The sequence below is a fragment of the Pseudophryne corroboree genome, chromosome 3 (assembly GCF_028390025.1).
Source record: "Pseudophryne corroboree isolate aPseCor3 chromosome 3, aPseCor3.hap2, whole genome shotgun sequence".
In the NCBI taxonomy this organism is placed as follows: Eukaryota; Metazoa; Chordata; class Amphibia; order Anura; family Myobatrachidae; genus Pseudophryne; species Pseudophryne corroboree.
This window is the reverse complement of record NC_086446.1, coordinates 140540960-140546959: the sequence shown is the minus strand read 5'-3', so window position 1 is coordinate 140546959 and position 6000 is coordinate 140540960.

Here is a 6000-nt window from a genome sequence, read left to right as displayed (position 1 = left end):
GGTGAGCGGCGGCACTAAACACTCTTTCGGAGTACACACTTGTGGGAGGGCAACTTAGGTAGAATAAAGCCAGTTTGTGCAAGGGCCTCCAAATTGCCTCTTTTTCCTGCCAGTATAAGTACGGACTGTGTGACGTGCCTACTTGGATGCGGTCACTCATATAATCCTCCACCATTCTTTCAATGGGGAGAGAATCATATGCAGTGACAGTAGACAACATGTCCGTAATCGTTGTCAGGTCCTTCAGTCCGGACCAGATGTCAGCATCAGCAGTCGCTCCAGACTGCCCTGCATCACCGCCAGCGGGTGGGCTCGGAATTCTGAGCCTTTTCCTCGCACCCCCAGTTGCGGGAGAATGTGAAGGAGGAGATGTTGACAGGTCGCGTTCCGCTTGACTTGACAATTTTCTCACCAGCAGGTCTTTCAACCCCAGCAGACTTGTGTCTGCCAGAAAGAGAGATCCAAGGTTGGTTTTAAATCTAGGATCGAGCACGGTGGCCAAAATGTAGTGCTCTGATTTCAACAGATTGACCACCCGTGAATCCTTGTTAAGCGAATTAAGGGCTCCATCCACAAGTCCCACATGCCTAGCGGAATCGCTCCGTGTTAGCTCCTCCTTCAATGTCTCCAGCTTCTTCTGCAAAAGCCTGATGAGGGGAATGACCTGACTCAGGCTGGCAGTGTCTGAACTGACTTCACGTGTGGCAAGTTCAAAGGGCATCAGAACCTTGCACAACGTTGAAATCATTCTCCACTGCACTTGAGACAGGTGCATTCCACCTCCTATATCGTGCTCAATTGTATAGAATTGAATGGCCTTTTGCTGCTCCTCCAACCTCTGAAGCATATAGAGGGTTGAATTCCACCTCGTTACCACTTCTTGCTTCAGATGATGGCAGGGCAGGTTCAGTAGTTTTTGGTGGTGCTCCAGTCTTCTGTACGTGGTGCCTGTACGCCGAAAGTGTCCCGCAATTCTTCTGGCCACCGACAGCATCTCTTGCACGCCCCTGTCGTTTTTTAAAAAATTCTGCACCACCAAATTCAAGGTATGTGCAAAACATGGGACGTGCTGGAATTTGCCCATATTTAATGCACACACAATATTGCTGGCGTTGTCCGATGCCACAAATCCACAGGAGAGTCCAATTGGGGTAAGCCATTCCGCGATGATCTTCCTCAGTTGCCGTAAGAGGTTTTCAGCTGTGTGCGTATTCTGGAAAGCGGTGATACAAAGCGTAGCCTGCCTAGGAAAGAGTTGGCGTTTGCGAGATGCTGCTACTGGTGCCGCCGCTGCTGTTCTTGCGGCGGGAGTCCATACATCTACCCAGTGGGCTGTCACAGTCATATAGTCCTGACCCTGCCCTGCTCCACTTGTCCACATGTCCGTGGTTAAGTGGACATTGGGTACAACTGCATTTTTTAGGACACTGGTGAGTCTTTTTCTGACGTCCGTGTACATTCTCGGTATCGCCTGCCTAGAGAAGTGGAACCTAGATGGTATTTGGTAACGGGGGCACACTGCCTCAATAAATTGTCTAGTTCCCTGTGAACTAACGGCGGATACCGGACGCACGTCTAACACCAACATAGTTGTCAAGGACTCAGTTATCCGCTTTGCAACAGGATGACTGCTGTGATATTTCATCTTCCTCGCAAAGGACTGTTGGACAGTCAATTGCTTACTGGAAGTAGTACAAGTGGGCTTACGACTTCCCCTCTGGGATGACCATCGACTCCCAGCAGCAACAACAGCAGCGCCAGCAGCAGTAGGCGTTACACGCAAGGATGCATCGGAGGAATCCCAGGCAGGAGAGGACTCGTCAGAATTGCCAGTGACATGGCCTGCAGGACTATTGGCATTCCTGGGGAAGGAGGAAATTGACACTGAGGGAGTTGGTGGGGTGGTTTGCGTGAGCTTGGTTACAAGAGGAAGGGATTTACTGGTCAGTGGACTGCTTCCGCTGTCGGCCAAAGTTTTTGAACTTGTCACTGACTTATTATGAATGCGCTGCAGGTGACGTATAAGGGAGGATGTTCCAAGGTGGTTAACGTCCTTACCCCTACTTATTACAGCTTGACAAAGGGAACACACGGCTTGACAAATGTTGTCCGCATTTCTGGTGAAATACTTCCACACCGAAGAGCTGATTTTTTGGGTATTTTCACCAGGCATGTCAACGGCCATATTCCTCCCACGGACAACAGGTGTCTCCCCGGGTGCCTGACTTAAACAAACCACCTCACCATCAGAATCCTCCTTGTCAATTTCCTCCCCAGCGCCAGCAACACCCATATCCTCCTCATCCTGGTGTACTTCAACACTGACATCTTCAATCTGACTATCAGGAACTGGACTGCGGGTGCTCCTTCCAGCACTTGCAGGGGGCGTGCAAATGGTGGAAGGCGCATGATCTTCACGTCCAGTGTTGGGAAGGTCAGGCATCGCAACCGACACAATTGGACTCTCCTTGTGGATTTGGGATTTCGAAGAACGCACAGTTCTTTGTGGTGCTTTTGCCAGCTTGAGTCTTTTCAGTTTTCTAGCGAGAGGCTGAGTGCTTCCATCCTCATGTGAAGCTGAACCACTAGCCATGAACATAGGCCAGGGCCTCAGCCGTTCCTTGCCACTCCGTGTGGTAAATGGCATATTGGCAAGTTTACGCTTCTCCTCCGACAATTTTATTTTAGGTTTTGGAGTCCTTTTTTTACTGATATTTGGTGTTTTGGATTTGACATGCTCTGTACTATGACATTGGGCATCGGCCTTGGCAGACGACGTTGCTGGCATTTCATCGTCTCGGCCATGACTAGTGGCAGCAGCTTCAGCACGAGGTGGAAGTGGATCTTGATCTTTCCCTAATTTTGGAACCTCAACATTTTTGTTCTCCATATTTTAATAGGCACAACTAAAAGGCACCTCAGGTAAACAATGGAGATGGATGGATACTAGTATACAATTATGGATGGACTGCCGAGTGCCGACACAGAGGTAGCTACAGCCGTGGACTACCGTACTGTACTGTGTCTGCTGCTAATATAGACTGGTTGATAATGAGATGTAGTATGTATAAAGAAGAAAGAAAAAAAAACCACGGGTAGGTGGTATACAATTATGGATGGACTGCCGAGTGCCGACACAGAGGTAGCTACAGCCGTGGACTACCGTACTGTACTGTGTCTGCTGCTAATATAGACTGGTTGATAATGAGATGTAGTATGTATAAAGAAGAAAGAAAAAAAACCACGGGTAGGTGGTATACAATTATGGACGGACTGCCGAGTGCCGACACAGAGGTAGCTACAGCCGTGGACTACCGTACTGTACTGTGTCTGCTGCTAATATAGACTGGATGATAATGAGATGTAGTATGTATAAAGAAGAAAGAAAAAAAAACCACGGGTAGGTGGTATACAATTATGGACGGACTGCCGAGTGCCGACACAGAGGTAGCTACAGCCGTGGACTACCGTACTGTACTGTGTCTGCTGCTAATATAGACTGGTTGATAATGAGATGTAGTATGTATAAAGAAGAAAGAAAAAAAAACCACGGGTAGGTGGTATACAATTATGGATGGACTGCCGAGTGCCGACACAGAGGTAGCTACAGCCGTGGAATACCGTACTGTACTGTGTCTGCTGCTAATATAGACTGGATGATAATGAGATGTAGTATGTATAAAGAAGAAAAAAAAACCACGGGTAGGTGGTATACAATTATGGATGGACTGCCGAGTGCCGACACAGAGGTAGCTACAGCCGTGGACTACCGTACTGTACTGTGTCTGCTGCTAATATAGACTGGTTGATAATGAGATGTAGTATGTATAAAGAAGAAAGAAAAAAAAAACACAGGTAGGTGGTATACAATTATGGACGGACTGCCGAGTGCCGACACAGAGGTAGCTACAGCCGTGGACTACCGTACTGTACTGTGTCTGCTGCTAATATAGACTGGATGATAATGAGATGTAGTATGTATAAAGAAGAAAGAAAAAAAAACCACGGATAGGTGGTATACAATTATGGACGGACTGCCGAGTGCCGACACAGAGGTAGCTACAGCCGTGGACTACCGTACTGTACTGTGTCTGCTGCTAATATAGACTGGTTGATAATGAGATGTAGTATGTATAAAGAAGAAAGAAAAAAAAACCACGGGTAGGTGGTATACAATTATGGATGGACTGCCGAGTGCCGACACAGAGGTAGCTACAGCCGTGGACTACCGTACTGTACTGTGTCTGCTGCTAATATAGACTGGATGATAATGAGATGTAGTATGTATAAAGAAGAAAAAAAAAACCACGGGTAGGTGGTATACAATTATGGATGGACTGCCGAGTGCCGACACAGAGGTAGCTACAGCCGTGAACTACCGTACTGTGTCTGCTGCGACTGGATGATAAATAATGATATAAAAAATATATATATATCACTACTGCAGCCGGACAGGTATATATTATATAATGACGGACCTGCTGGACACTGTCTGTCAGCAGAATGAGTTTTTTATAGAATAAAAAAACACCACACAAGTCACACGACGAGTGTTTAACTTTTTCAGGCAATCACAATATAGTATACTATACTGGTGGTCAGTGTGGTCAGGTCACTGGTCAGTCACACTGGCAGTGGCACTCCTGCCTGCAGCAAAAGTGTGCACTGTTTAATTTTAATAATATGTATGTACTCCTGGCTCCTGCTATAACCTATAACTGCTCCCCAGTCTCCCCCACAATTAAGCTGTGTGAGCACAGTCAGATATTATACATAGATGATGCAGCACACTGGGCTGAGCACAGATATGGTATGTGACTGAGTCACTGTGTATCGTTTTTTTCAGGCAGAGAACGGATTATATTAAATAAAACTGCACTGGTGGTCACTGGTCAGTGGTCAGTCACTAGTAAACTCTGCACTCTCTAGTACTCCTAAGCTCCAGTAAATCAAGTGTCTCTGTCTCAATCTCACTCTCTCTCTTCTAATCTAAATGGAGAGGACGCCAGCCACGTCCTCTGCCTATCAATCTCAATGCACGTGTGAAAATGGCGGCGACGCGCGGCTCCTTATATAGAATCCGAGTCTCGCGATAGAATCCGAGCCTCGCGAGAATCCGACAGCGTCATGATGACGTTCGGGCGCGCTCGGGTTAACCGAGCAAGGCGGGAAGATCCGAGTCGCTCGGATCCGTGTAAAAAAAGCTGAAGTTCGGGCGGGTTCGGATTCCGAGGAACCGAACCCGCTCATCTCTATTAATCACTCAATTGGATTTTTTTGCCAGCATATTTCTTTTTCTCTGCAACCCACTGCTAAATTGTGCTTCCTAGCTGTTTTTATAAAATCACTGAATCAAATCTAACTCTGATTACATCAGAGAAGGCCAGGTACCCTACACCATAACAGGGGGTTTGAAATTTTGACTTGTCTACTTAAAGATCACCAAAATCTGATCAAAAGGTCAATTACGTCCCTGGGTGGGATTGAACCACCAACCTTTTGGTTAATAGCCGAACACACTAACCGATTGCGCCACAGAGACACTTTGCAAAAAGTACATACTGACAAAGGCTAATAAGCATTTATCTAGAACGTTTCCTAGAAAAACTTTAAAAAGTCAATAATCTGGAGAGTTTTTGTAAGATGTTTCTTCCACCAACCAACGAAGAAACACATTGGTACTTTTCCATGATGAGTGAGTGCTTCAGGTTCTCTTGCACTTACATGTGCAGCAGAGTACTGCAATGGAAGCATGCTGGGCCCATAACCCAGAGGTAGGCAGATTGAAACTATCCTTTGCTATATGCATTTTTTTTTTTGTTAATTAAAGTAATCCAAAACTGGGATTGATATTTTGGTTCTTTTATTTTTACTTAAAGTACAATAACTTTTACCATTTTAATTTGTTTTAATAGTATATTGACAGTATTGTTTTCTTTCAAAAATCCACTTAATTTTCTTTACCCTATTATTAAAATGGTAATTGACAAAAACAAACTA